The following is a 14,656-nucleotide window of genomic DNA, read 5'->3' as shown; positions in this document are numbered from 1 at the left end:
CCCAGCCCCCCCACACCAGATCTGTATGCCCCAGACCCCTCAACAGATCTGTATGCCCCCCAGCCCCCCCATCAGATCTGTATGCCTCCCAGCCCCCCCACCAGATCTGTATGCCCCCCAGCACCCTCACCAGATCTTTATGACCCCTAGCTCCCTCACCAGAACTGTATGCCCCCAGCCCACCCTCACCAGATCTGTATGCCCCAGCCCCCACCACCAGATCTGTATGCCCCCAGCCCCCCCACCAGATCTGTATGTTCCCAGCCCCCTTCCACCAGATCTGTATGCCCCCAGCCCCCTCCCACCAGATCTGTATGCTCCCAGCTCCCCCATTGGAGCTGTATGTGCCCCCAGAGCTGTATAAGCCCCAACACCAGAGCTATATGCCCCTTAGTTATATCTATGCTACCAGTAATTTGTATGCCCCACAGTAAAGTGTATTTCCCCCAGTAATGTGTATACCCCTTAGTAACGTGTATGCCCCTCAGTGAAAAACACAGACGTTCTTCACTGACGTGTTAAACACGCCTATGTCCCTTCATACTCCGTGATTCATGGCTCACAGTGGTTGTCCATGTGCAAACCGTGATACGTGATCCGTACTCTGTGATTGCACATGGACATATACTCACCTGCCCCCGCTCCTGCTCTCCGTGTTGCTGAAGAGTCCCACGATTCAGCATCCAGCCACCGCTTTCTCACCTCTGCAGCTACTTCCGGGTCGGCTCTGGCTGCATAAATGAATATGCATGCCATAATGAACCAGGCAGGTAGAAGCAGAGAGCAGCTGCCGCACTAGGCATCACTGGAGAAGGTGAGTTGAAAAAGCTTTTTATTTTAAATGTCCGTGTTTTCCTGGAACGTGTTTCACGGATCACATTATAGTTTGGTCCATGGGACATCAGTGATGCCAGAAAAAAACGGACATGTTTCTGTGCGGCAATCACGGATACGCATGTACGTCGCACGGAGACACGGTCAGTGAAAAATCACTGATGTGTGTGCAGACCCATTGAATATAATGGGTGATTCTAGAATGTTTAAAAACTAGCACATACCTACCAGAATCACTGACATCTGAAACAGGCCTATTATGTATGCCCCCTCAAGTACTGTCTATGCCCCAAGACCCTCCTGTGATGTATATACTATAACCCCAGCCCCTCCTGTGCTGTATATACTGTAGCTCCCAGCCCCTCATGTGCTGTATATACTGTAGCCACCAGCCCCTCCTGTGATGTATATACTGTAGCCCAAGCCCCTCCTGTGATGTATATACTGTAGCCCCCATCCCCTCCTGTGATGTATATACTATAGCCCTCAGCTCCTCCTGTGATGTATATACTATATCCCCAGCCCCTCCCGTGATGAATAAACTGTAGCCCCCAGCCTCTCCTGTGATATATACTGTATATATACAGTGTATATATATATATATATATGTATATATATATATAGTATATAAAACCCCCATTCTCCTTTGTGATACATACACAGCGGTGTCAGTGTGCACTGTGCGTGGCTAGGTCTGTTAAAGTGATGCTAAGTGATCACATGCCGAGGAGGAACTGGACACAGGCAATCGGGGTAGGTGAGTGCGGCTGCTGCCGGCTTCCCCATATTATTACCTGCAATGTGTGTATACTGTATGTATGATGTATATATTTATGTATGTCAGTGTAGATGACTGTGTATAGATTTGTCTGTTTATATGTATTTTAGGGAATTTGTCTTCAATTATGTAGCGTATATGTGCATATGCCTGTACCCACGATCAGGACTCACTGTGTCCTGGAGGCAGCGGGTCCTGACCTGCGGGGCTGCACGTCTCCTCCACAGGAGAACGCAGGAGATCGCAGCTGCCTGTGCCCATGATCAGGACTCGCTGTGTCCTGGAGGCAGCGGGTCCTGACCTGCGGGGCTGCACGTCTCCTCCGCAGGAGAACGCAGGAGACCGCAGCTGCCTGTGCCCATGATCAGGACTTGCTGTGTCCTGGAGACAGCGGGTCCTGACCTGCGTGGCTGCAAGTCTCCTCTGCAGGAGAGCGCAGCTGCCTGTGCCCACGATCAGGGTTCAGTGCGCTGTGGTCTCCTGCTGTGTTCTCCCTACAGAGGACGCATGCAGCTGAAGCAAACAATTGATATGCTGCAGTCTGTAAAGACGCTCTGCAGGTCAGTGTTTGCTGCAGAAAAAACAAGCACAGTGGGCACGGCATTTCTAGAAATCCCTCCACTGTGCTTGTACTGTACAACGCAGCATTTTGGACACAGCAAAAACACACTACATTCAAAATGCTGCAAACACTGATCATCGGCACGCAGCCTTAAAGGGATGGTTCACCCATTTTTTTTTATTTTCTCTATGAGTTCCACTTACCATTTTAGGTGTTTTTTTCATTGGCTTCTATTTCCAGTTCTGGCACTGAGCGGCGCTATCCTGCATGCTCAGTGCCTGTCACATGACCCCCTGGTGCTGTGGCCGCTAGTATCCTCTTACGTCCCGTCAATTCCGGTCTCTAAAACTTGACAGGTATGTCAGAGGATGCTGGCACCACTCACACTGATTGATAGGGCTGTGGGCGGTGACTACCGCACGTCACAGCCCAGCATCAAGGGGAGGATCCAGAGGATGGCACAGTGTGGAGCGGTGAAGACAGCTTAGCAGCCGGCAGATGGTGAGTCACGGGGCGCCAGTGTGGAGTACAGGGGGATTCTTCAGCTGAAATCCCCCCTGTCACGTAAGTATGTGATCTCACTCTCCACCCACCCGCTCTGCTGCGCTGTCAGGAGAGCGGGCGGTGTCGGGCGGTGTGATCATGTGCTCCTCCCACCAGCACTACAGGACGCAGCAAGACACTGACAAGCTGGTGACATGCAGCACTGCATGTGTCAGAGTAGAGCATGTCACCGCTCTGCTCTGTCACCTGTCCTGCTGCATAGGACCAACTGTCTCCACTCTGCACCTGCACCAGAAGTCACAGAGTGGAGCGAGTTGGTGACAGAGCACCTCTCCCCCCTCTCTCTTCTTTCCCCCCTCTCTTATCTTCCCCACTCTCTTCTCCCACCCCTCTTTTCTCCCCCTCCCCTCTTCCCCCTCTTCTCTGCCCCCCTCTTATCCCTCTCTCCTCTCCCCCCTCTTTTCCCTCCCTCTCTCTTTTCCCTCCCTCTCTCTTTTCCCTCCCTCTCTCTTTTCCGTCCCTCTCTCTCTCTTTTCCCTCCCTCCCTCTCTCTCTTTTCCCTCCCTCTCTCTCTCTCTTTTCCCTCCCTCTCTTTTCCCTCCCTCTCGTTCTCTCTTTTCCCTCCCTCTTGCTCTCTTTTCCCTCCCTCTCGCTCTTTTTTCTCTCCCTCTCGCTCTCTCTTTTCCTTCCCTCTCGTTCTCTCTTTTCCCTCCCTCTCGCTCTCTCTTTTCCCTCCCTCTCGCTCTCTCTTTTCCCTCCCTCTCGCTCTCTCTTCCCCCTCTCTCTTCCCCGACCCCTTCTCTTCTCCCCCTCCCCTGTTCCCCCCCTCTTTTCCCTCTCTCTCTCTTTTCCCTCGCGCTATCTTTTCCCTTGCTGTCTTTTTTTCCCTCGCTCTCTCTCTTTTCCCTCGCTCTCTCCTGGCATGGTTAGTACAGAAATCTCTCGATCGTGGAGGGGTGAGAGGGAGTAATAAACATGGAGTCTCTACTGTGTCTGTGTATTTATTTCTAATAAAGTATTTTTCTCTGTGTGATGTCTTTTTTTTTAACCCTTTATTGGAGATTCTTAATGGCCAGGTCAAACTTGGCCTGACATTAAGAATCTCGGGCTTTATACCAGCTGGTAAAACATAGCTGGTTTTAACCCCTTATTACCCAGCGTGCCACCTGCCACCAGGGCCACTGGAAGAGTTGGATAGAGCACCAGAAGATGGCGCTTCTATGAAAGCACCATTTTCTGGAGCGACTGTGGACTGCAATTCGCAGCGAGGGGCCAGAAAGCTTGGGCCACCCTGCGCTGCGGATTCCAATCCCCAGCTGCCTAGTTGTACCTGGCTGAACACTAAAAAATGAGCGAAGCCCACGACATTTTTTTTTTAATTATTCATGAAATTCATGAAATAATTTAAAAAAAAGGGCTTCCCTATATTTTTGGTTCCCAGCTGGGTACAAATAGGCAGCTGGGGGTTGGGGGCAGCCCGTAGCTGCCTGCTGTACCTGGCTAGCGTACAAAATATATGGCGAAGCCCACATCATTTTTTTAAAAAAAAGTTTTTAGGCAAAAACCTTTATAAAAAAAAAAAAGGCTTCCCTGGATTTTCCATTGCCAGTGAAGGTAACACCAAGCAGCGGGGGTTAGCAGCCAGTAGCTGCTTAGGTTACCCTTAGCAATAGAAAATGCAGCGGGATCCCACACTTTTTTTTTACCCCTAACCCTAGGGTTAGGGTAATGTGATTGTTTGTTGTTTTTTATTTTTCCTGAATTTTTAAAAAAAAAAAAAAATCGACATGGGCTTTGCCCATCTTGCACCAGAGCATTTTACTGTCACTCATGCCTACTCCTGACCACAGCGCCAGCAGAACAAGTAATCAGATGACTCCAGTGTCGGCCGATTACTTGTTCTGTGTCCCCCTGCATCCATCGCAGCATGTGGGGGCTGTGAGGTCACCTGAGTTCAGTCCAACACTGGAGTCAGCTGATCTGAACTCAGCTGAACTCCAGCCCGCACACGCTGTGATGGATGCAGGGGGACACAGAACAAGTAAGGTCTAAGCCACACGGCGAGAAAAATAGTGAGTGGAGTGCGATAAAACATCGCATTCCATTCGGACCAATATTAGCCTGTGTGTCAGCGCACATGAGCAATTATTTTCTCAGCCCTAATTGGACCAAGAAAACAATCACAGCATGCTGCAATTGTAATGTAAGACTCTTTCTCTTTTACCCTTTCAAGTGTATGGAGTGAGAGAAAAATCGCACTGCACTTGCGGTACATCGGTGTACCGCAAGTGCAAAGCGAGAATCGCAATAGCCGACTACGGAGGAGAGAGGGAGAGAAATCCCTCCCACCCCTCCTCAGTGCTGGCCCGCCCCTCCTGAGTGCCGGACCGCCCCCCACAGCTGAGGTCTGCTCACACAGTCGGACCTCAGTCGCAGGGACACACGCATGACACTCAGCTCTGCTGTACTGAGCGTGAGCCGAGTGTAATGCGAGGGGATCTCAGTAATCCTCGTGTGGCCCCAGCATAATCGGCCATCACTTGAGTCAGCTGATCTGAACTTGGCTGAACTCCTGTACACACAGCCCGCACACAGTCACATGTGATCGGCAGCAGGCAGTGACTGCTGTTAAGGCTACATTAACATGACCGTTCCGTTTTTGCGGGCCGCAAAAAACGGTCCTTTTTTTAACGGATGCATCCGTGTGAAATCCGTGTGACATCCCCGTGCCTTCCATTTTTTTTGCGGACCACAAAAAACAGAAGCAGCAAGAAAGATAAATAGATGAGTAGATATAGAGATGGATAGATAGATATAGAGACAGAGAGATAGAGGGATGAATGAATGAATGAATAGAGGGATGGATAGATAGATAGATAGATAGATAGATAGATAGATAGATGAGAAAGACATATATAATGTCCCACCTCCCTGCATATTCTAAGCTGGCACCCTTTTGTGACTTTCATGTGGTACTAAGGTGCTTAGCCTTGTATTTAGCCAAAAAATAAATAAATAATAAAAAAATGACATGCAGTCCCCCTATCTTTTGTAGCCAGCTAGGGTAAAGCAAACGGCTGCAGCCTGAAAACCACAGCTGGCAGCTTCACCTTGGCTGGTAATCCAAAACAGAGGGCACCCCACGCTGTTATTTTAAATTAAATAAATAATTTAAAACAAAAAACACGGGGTCCCCCCCAAATTGGATCACCAGCCAAGGTAAAGCGGACAGCTGTGGTCTGGTATTCTCAGACTAGGGAGGTCCACCGTTATTGGACACTCCCCAGCCTAAAAATAGCAGGTCGCAGCCGCCCCAGAAGTGGCGCATCCATTAGATGCGCCAATCCTGGTGCTTCTCCCCAGCTCATCCCGTTGCCCTGGTGCGGTGGCAAACAGGGTAATATATGGGGTTGATACCAGATGTGTAATGTCACCTGGCATCAAGCCCTTGGGTTAGTGATGTCAGGCGTGTATCAGATACCCGACATCACCAACCCAGTCAGTAATAAAAAAAAAATAGACAACAAACACATTTTTATCTGAAAAAACACTCCCCAAAACATTCCCTCTTTCACCAATTTATTAGAAAGAAAAACAAATCCAGGTCTGGTGTAATCCAAGGGGGACCCACGACGATCCATACCATAGTCAATGTCCCAGTCAATGAAGAACGGAATGTTCCCTATTGGCTGGGAGAGTTGTGCAGTGACCTGAGCTAACATCAATAGGTCAGCCCAGGTCACTTCAGGGCATGACGAGTGCGGCTGTCAGGAGGTTAGCGAGGTACATTACCTGCGATGATCGCTGAACTCCTGACAGCAGCGCTGCCACTGAGTTCAATGACCTCTGCCTTCACAAACCAAGTATCGCGAGCGGCCCGTGACGTCACCACTAGTAAAAGTCTCGGGTCGACAGCGAGAGGTGATGTGACAAGCGGCGAGCATAGAAGGCAGTGACGACCGCTGAAGTCAGGAGTGCAGGACTTCATCACCGCAGGTAATGAACTTACTAACCTCCTGACGGTAGCGCTTGTCATCCCCCTGGCTGCTGACACTGCAGTGCGGGCAGCTGCTGACACTGCTGTGCGGGCAGCCGTGGGGCTGGGGCTGGAGCGGGACACAAACTGCACGGACACCCGATGGAAGTCACATGGAAGTGCTTCCATGTTGCTTCCGGGAATTTTGCGGACCCATTGACTTGTATTGAATCACGGTTCGTTATTACGGAACAGAATAGGACATGTTCCATAATAACGGAGCGGACATATGGCATCTGATGTGTTTTTTTGTAGGATCGGATGCACATGGAAGTGCTACTGTGTGCCATCCGATCCTACACAAAAGGCATTGAAAAGATGGTCCTGTCCGTGGGTCCGCAAAAAAACCAGGAACTGACCAGGACAAACGGAACGGTCATGTGAATGAGCCCACCTGCAGCTATTGTAGCATGTGCGGGGTGTGAGATCAGGAGTCAGCTGACTCCAGTGCCGGCCGATAAATTCTGTGTCCCGCTGCGGAAGGATCCGGTAAAATAACGGTTGCATGTGCTGCACATTTAATCCACAGGATCCGGTCATATGCGGTTGTTTGCCTACAGGCAAAAAAACACTGATGTGAAAGTAGCCTGTAAAATGCATGCCACACGAATGATACGGACAACACACAGACTAGGCAAGAGGGAAAAAAGCAATCTCAGTCATGACCCCTTCATTTTTTTTTCCCCAATTATTTTTTTCACATGTTGCGCCAGCTAATAATCATAATTTCTGTATGCACACACACACACACACACAGGCACACACACAGGCACACACACACACCCCACACACACACACACACACACCCCACACACACCCCCCCCCCCCCCACACACACACACACACAAACAGACTATGAACTATATGAGAACAAGTCGAAGATAGACGCTTTCTTCCCCTGGTTGTGCAGAGCTGGGAGCTTTGGCTGTCTGTGTGATTGCTGACGGTGCATCCACAGGGAAGAGGCAGGGGCGAGACTTTGGGTGGAGAGGAGAGTGGGTGTGTTAGACACAGTGGGTGTGTTAGATAAGTTAGATACTGCCCTAGAGCCACAAAGAATGATGGGAGTTGTAGTAACTGAACCCAGGAAGTCAGAAGAGAGATTAACCCCATCAGAGCTGGAGCCAGCAATGAGGATGTGCTGCTAGTGCACAATAAAAGGTAATAGTGCTGAAAAAACATAATAGATGTGTGGAGAGGCACATATTAGCAAGATTTATCAGGAAAAAAAAATCAGTTTTGGTAACTGGACAACTTCTTTAAACAATGTGATCAGCAGTGTTGAAAAGGATTGGATGTGGGCGTGACAGATTGCAAAATGGGTGTGGTTAGGGGCGTGCCCTAAAATTGGAGATTTTAGCAGCAGGGGGGCATTCAAGAAAAAAGCTAGTGGGGGGAGTTAAGGAGGAGGTCCAAAAGTTTTCCTAAAACTTCTAGGCCTCTATTTACACCCCTGTTGAAAGGGAATGTTAGAAGAGTTTGAAGAAATGAAGCCTCATTATTTCGAATGTTTAATTTCTCTCTCCTCATTTTCAGTAGAACTGTCACCAGCACTGTTTCTTCAAAAGTGAGTTAAAGGAGTTTTCCACTACTTGGAGAACCCCTTGCCAATCGCTATGTTTCCCTACAGTATAATAACATCACCTATTCTTAGCAAGATAGAGAGAAGCCAATTGGGGATTGCAACCAGACTAGTCACATGTCTCACTAAGGTCCTGAACAGCTTTTAAAACTATGTTTTCTATGAAATGCCGCACACACATGACTGCAACCCCACAGCCTGGCTCTGGTCTATGCTGCCAGTAGTTTGGGAAGTATGAATCTCTGGACAGGTTGCTTTTAAAATGTTGCTTTAAAGAGAACCTGTCACCACTTTTTTTGGACTATAAGCTGCGGCCACCACCACCGGGCCCTTATATACAGCATTCTAACATGCTGTATATAAGAGCCCAGGCCGCTGTGAGAGTGTACCGCCCTGTGCTCGGCTGCAGCCGAGCCGCTCGGATCCAGGCTCGCTGGTGGGTGGCTCGAGCGTCTCCGGACCCTGGGGACCTGTGGACTGAAAGGGGCTAGCGGTTTAGGGGATGTAGGTGTACGGCCGGAGCCGTGTTAAGTTCGTGACGCCACCCACGGGATGAGGTGAAGGTGGACACCACCGCTGCGGTTTATGGGGCACCCGGGGGAGATGTTGCGCAGCAAGTTGTTAACCCCTCCGTGGGTAGGGATGGTTGCCTCGGGACCCGTTGGGGGAGTAGTTGAGCGGTGCAGGGAGATGGGCGGCCGGAGGACACCGATGTACTCACGATTAGTAACACACTCGAGTCTCTGGTAAACCAAGGAGATGGTGGTCGGTGCCTGCAGCCAGCTGCAGTCTGGTCCCCCACCCGGTTGGTGGTCTCTGCCTTTCTCCTGCGCCTGTTTGTGTAATGGTGGACTACCTGAACTTGCAATACAGGAGTTCGCTCCCCGGCTTGTGATTGTCGGAGGAGCCCTTTGCCAGCAGACGCTGGCCCGTGGGATCTCTCTGCCGTGGCGGTGGCTTTCTATCCCCCTCGTTGGGCTGTTGTCTTCAGTCAGGACTTTGGGTGGGAAAGGACCTATAGTCCTGGCCACAATCAGTTAATTAGCTAGCCCCCAGTAGCTTTTGGACCTAGCTTCAGGGTCTGAGTATCCCCCTTTGTGCTCCAGTTTCCAGTCGGTTCCCCGGGTCGGTATCGGCAGGCCACTACCCTGTCCCAGTCCACCACAGTTCCACCGAGCCGTCTTCCTGGCTCCTGCAGGCAGAGGCCTTCGTATGCCTCCTAGCCAAAGGTGCCCAGGCTCCTACCCTGACACCTGTCAGTATGCTACAGGCCTGTCACACAGACCTGACCTCCTCCACTCAACTCTCAAACTGCACTCCCAGACTAAACTGTTTACTTTTTCAGGCTCTCTGAACTCCTCGGTGGGCGTGCCAACCACCTGGCTAAGCCCCCTGGTGTGCCCATCAAGCACTGAGGGAGGTGACTAGGGTTTAAATGGTTGGCTGCTGACACCTTGTTAGGGGACTGGTGTAGTGCGGGGCTCTATCTGTGACTACCTGGCTTGTCCAGGGTGTCACAAGAGCATAAAAAACACTTTATAATACTTACCTAACGGTCGCGCTGCGGTGGAATAGGTCTCCGTTGTCCGATGTGGGCCATCTTCGTCCTCTTTCTGAAGCCTGTGTTCATGATGCAGATACGTCATACACACTTGCTGGTCCTGCTCAGGGCAGATCAAAATGCGCCTGCTCAGGACCGGAATGTCAGCGAGTGTGGATGACATCTGACTCGTCATGCACTGCGGCTAGAGAAGAAGGAGAACAAAGATGGCCGAAAGAGGTGGCTCCGGCACCGGACAACGGAGATGCCCATTAGGCCCTATTCCACTGCAGAGCGACCGTTAGGTAAGTATTATAAAGTGTTTTTTATGTTGTCACAGCGGCCTGGGCTCTTATATACAGCATGTTAGAATGCTGTATATTAGAGCCCAGTGGTGGGGGCCGCAGCTTATACGCCAAACAAGTGGTGACAGGTTCACTTTAATTCTTTATTTTCCAGAGGGCACAACTTAGAGGGAACACATCATCGGTCATCCATAATTATTTTTGCATGTTTATTTTAGTAACCTTTGCTAACTACTACAGTGTTTAAGTTATATGCATTGTTTCCTTTGATATGCTTTGTTGTATACTTTGTATGCTTTTTTTTTGTATTTCAAATGTTAGTAACATTTGGAAAAAGACTGTATCCCATAGCTGATGTGTACTGGAAGTTGTGACCTAACTACCGAGATATGCTCATTATTGTTACAGTGGTACTGTTTTCTAGGTGATGAGTGACCTGAACTGATATTATTACTGGCAGATTTAGCTATATGGAGCAAGGCTCGCCATGCATTAAGCCGTGGCCCACCCTTACTTACCCATAGCTATGTGCATGGCCGGCTGTGTGTGCGTCTCATTATATTATTTAAATTGCTGATATGTTGTGTACAGCTTTACAGTATTCGATTTTAATCCCGTCAGTCTTTGTGGACGCGCTCTGGTTGTTACAAGAGGAGCTGTTCTCAGCAGCAGGTGCTGAGGGGAAGAGAAAGGGAGAGAGGAAGGGAGGGAGGAAGGGAGGGAGGAAGGGAGAGACTGGAGGAGAAGGGAGGGAGTAAAGAGAAGGGAGGGAGAGAGTGACAGAAAAGAGACACACAGGAGAGAAACAGGGGGAAAGGAGAGAGAGACAGAGGGGAAGCAGCCAAGGAGGGATCACAGAGAGCTGTCTCCCCTAATATACTGGACATTATACAGGTAAGACCAGTCCTACTGGGAATATGCATGATTGAACTGGGACATTCTGGTTTTGCAGCATCAAGTAGTGCCATTCAGGCTTGGCTACAACTCTATCCTCTTTTCTTTCCTAACCCATGCTTCTTAGGTATGGCAGATGCCTTATATAGCAGATACTCTGCTTAAGGCTAAACCATCAGAAATCCTTAAGACTAAACCCCCCACCCTTCATTGCATAAAGCTAGGTTACTGCCATAAGATTACCATACGGTACCCATAAGATTAGTGGGTGATTTAACCAGCAAAGCTTCATGGATAACTCTATATATGACTGTAAGGTACTGTCTATAATTTTATGATCATCAAACCCATGTATTATGAGGGTCTGCTTCTTGTGTTAGGCGATTCAATGCTTTGATCTACTCAGAGATGTGATTTGGAAAGGAGAGACAGATGGTGAACACGGATCTGCCTAGGAACATGAATCTAGGAATGAAAAAATACCCCAGAGGCCATAAACATTAATTTGTGTGAGAAAGCATTGTAGTTTTATTATCTTCAAGGCTTGATGGCTTTCAGCCTATTGGATCGTTTATGATCCATATGTAATTTGGAGGAACCGTCCAAGATCATGAATCCAACAGATCGCACTCTACTTACATTGTGTTCTCCATGTAATAGTGTTGTGTCTTATATCAGCTATGGTCACAATTTATTGTACCAATTTCATAATAGTTACTGCATCTCCACCAGCCTGTAGACTGCGATTATATCATTCCATCATTCCCACCTTCATCCATGTTTCCTAAAATTGGGATATCTGAGGTCAATCTCTCAGGCTTTTGGTCTTTCAGTGGGGAGGAGGATGGGAGTGGCAGAGTGACTCTTTTTCTTGAATGCTTCAGGTCTGATGCAGATAGTTACTGATCTCTAAATAATATGGATATATCCATGGATATGGACCTGCTCAACCCATAGAGCGGCAGCACAATTTTCTAGCCTTTATGTGGTATATAAATTTAATACTCAAGAAAACATAAGAAAAGAATCAGGATTTTTAGGAGGAGGCAAGATTCTGAGAAGAACAGGTGTTCGGTAAAGCATTGCTGGATCTTCAAGTGACGTCTTACTTGTAATGATGTCTTGGGAATAATCATGCAGGTGTCAATGTTTGCTGAGTATCACATTAGTAACTTTGCTGGTTATATCAGACCTGTTTGATGTATTGACTGATTTCAAAAAGTAAAAGTCTCTTTGAATCTGAGATGAGAGTGGGAGAATGTGCCAAGAAACTTCTCTCCACAGTTTTGTTTCTGGCCGAGTAAAGTTTCATGTTTGTGTCTTATCCCGGAGTGACTTAATTGTGTCCAGAAGATAGTTTCACAGGTTCCTTATGACATGTTATGTGCAACCAATACACGTCTTGATTTATGATGCTCTTTTTTAAAGTTGTGTTTATAAAAAAGGAAATCTGGGCTTCTGCGCTCATAACTGCATGCTCTTCATATGAAGACAACCATACTTGTACTGTATGCTTTGGGCACATTCCCTGCATGCAAGATCTAAGACTCTAGCTTGATATAGTGCTTCCATTCAGGGTGGGTGAGGTGGATACTGTAACTCTGGAAGACATCTATGTAATAAAGTAAACACTCCAGAAAGCTGTGGATTGACGATGGACTGCAAACTGCAGTACAGGACTTTTATTTTTATTAATTTCCAAGGCACGTATTAGTATTTCAGACTAAGGCCTGGTTTCCATTTATCCGACCATTGATTGTTCTTTCACTAAGGAATGCTTGTAAAATTCTGAAGGAAAACTGATGCCAGAACTAATCCCATTGTTTTCTATGGCATGGTACCTGGAACCTGGCATATTAGTTTTTGTGCTTAACTGTTGGTGGACCTGGTTCAAAAAACTTTTGCACACAGAGGCCTTGATTCACTAAGACCAGTGTTGTTATCACCAGTCTTGATGAGGGGGTGAGTTGGAGTCAGAGGTGCTTGATTCATTCTTTAAAGTGGCATGCATCTTTCTGCACCATGTCACAAATCTCTCCAGTTTCTAAGGTAGGGTACGCCACAGCTCATGATGAATTAGGCAAGAGGGCGTCACCACACCCTGTTCCACCTCAGCTTTGCTCATTTTGGCAGAGCTAGCCAAAAATAGAAACAAAAAGCCAAAACCCCAAAAAAATCTGGTACAACCTTGCATTGCACAAAAAAATCCCGATTTTTCAAAGTGGTTTACGTCAGATCACAAACACTGTTGAATCGGTTCCAGAGTTTTTTAATCCAGCTATGAATGCTGTACTGAAACTAAAGTGCATTACTTATTATTATTTGACATGGGTCTTGTTTGACCCTAGCAAAAACACAACTGTTCAGACAGTGCTATGATACTGTGGTTTGTGGGAACCCAGACTCTATGAAATGCTGTTGTGTAGACATTATCACTAAAGGTATGTCCAAGAAAATAATTACTCACCTGTTGTAATATATTCAGTGTCAAAATGTCCCACCAAATCCCATTCTAGTGGATCAAGAACTCAAACACAATAATGGAAAAAATAAGTGTGTAAAAAGTGGAAGATAAATGTGCCAAAGTGGAAGATAGCTCATTTTGGAACTTACTTTTAAGCCATATATCATTTTCTTCTGCTTTTGTAGTGACTATTTAATAAAGTAAACTTTATTACTTGGAATACCCCTTCAAAGAGGACCTGTTACTTGCTCAAATTGCATTAAGTATCTTATAAAATCCCTGAGCTCCCCTAATTCTTTTTTTTTTATTTCATTTTGTCCTCCAAGGCAGAGATGTTTACATTTGTTGCTATTGGAAGGCATTATGTGAAATCTCTGATTGCAACCCCACTAGGCGTTTCTTCAGAGTCTCCTCTGGGGGCATTTGCTTTAACCTCTCCCTCCAAGACGCTGCCAGTCACAACTGAGCAGTGTCTGAGATGGCTAGTGTGCTAGATATTCTGCACAGCAGTGTCTAAGAGGGAATGGTGAAAGTGCATGTCCCCAGAAAAAACTCTAAAGAAACAACCAGTTGGACTGCAAACAGAGATTTCACATAGTGCCCTAAAAAAGCAAAAAATGTGAATATCTTTGCAATAGAGCGATGAAGCGCAAAATGGAAAAAAACAGCTAAATCAGGAGAATAGAAAAATTGTTTACATGATATTTAAAACAATTTTTGTGAGCAAGTGAGAGGTCCTCTTTACTCAACTTTCAAAATATTAATGACAGTCTGGGCACCCCTATTAATGTTCACCTTTTTTCTTTATAACAATTTGGGTTTTTGCAACAGCTATTTCAGTTTCATATATCTAATAACTGATAGACTGAGTAATATTTCTGGATTGAAATTAGGTTTATTGTACTAACAGAAAATGTGCAATCCGCATTTAAACAAAATTTGACTGGAGGAAAAGTATGGGCACCCTTATCAATTTCTTGATTTGAACACTCCTAACTACTTTTTACTGACTAACTAAAGCACTAAATTGGTTTTGTAACTTCATTGAGCTTTGAACTTCATAGGCAGGTGTATCCAATCATGAGAAAAGGTATTTAAGGTGGCCACTTGCAACTTTTGCTGTTGCAAAAACCCAAATTGTTATAAAGAAAAAAGGT

General features: G+C 47.0%; 1 protein-coding gene across 1 annotated transcript in view; it reads left to right on the top strand.

Moving 5' to 3' along the window:
- The first annotated feature begins 10,916 nt into the window (after nucleotides 1–10,916).
- Nucleotides 10,917–14,656, top strand: part of SMPD3 (sphingomyelin phosphodiesterase 3) — a 429,346-nt gene continuing 425,606 nt past the window's right edge. Inside the window, exon 1 of the mRNA XM_075325680.1 lies at nucleotides 10,917–11,035. The gene's annotated coding sequence lies outside the window, so the exon portion shown is untranslated. The remainder of the gene's footprint in view (nucleotides 11,036–14,656) is intronic.

The sequence above is a fragment of the Anomaloglossus baeobatrachus genome, chromosome 10, assembly GCF_048569485.1.
Source record: "Anomaloglossus baeobatrachus isolate aAnoBae1 chromosome 10, aAnoBae1.hap1, whole genome shotgun sequence".
NCBI lineage: Eukaryota > Metazoa > Chordata > Amphibia > Anura > Aromobatidae > Anomaloglossus > Anomaloglossus baeobatrachus.
The sequence above is the reverse complement of the archived record's forward strand: the minus strand, read 5'-3'. Positions and strand labels throughout refer to the sequence as shown.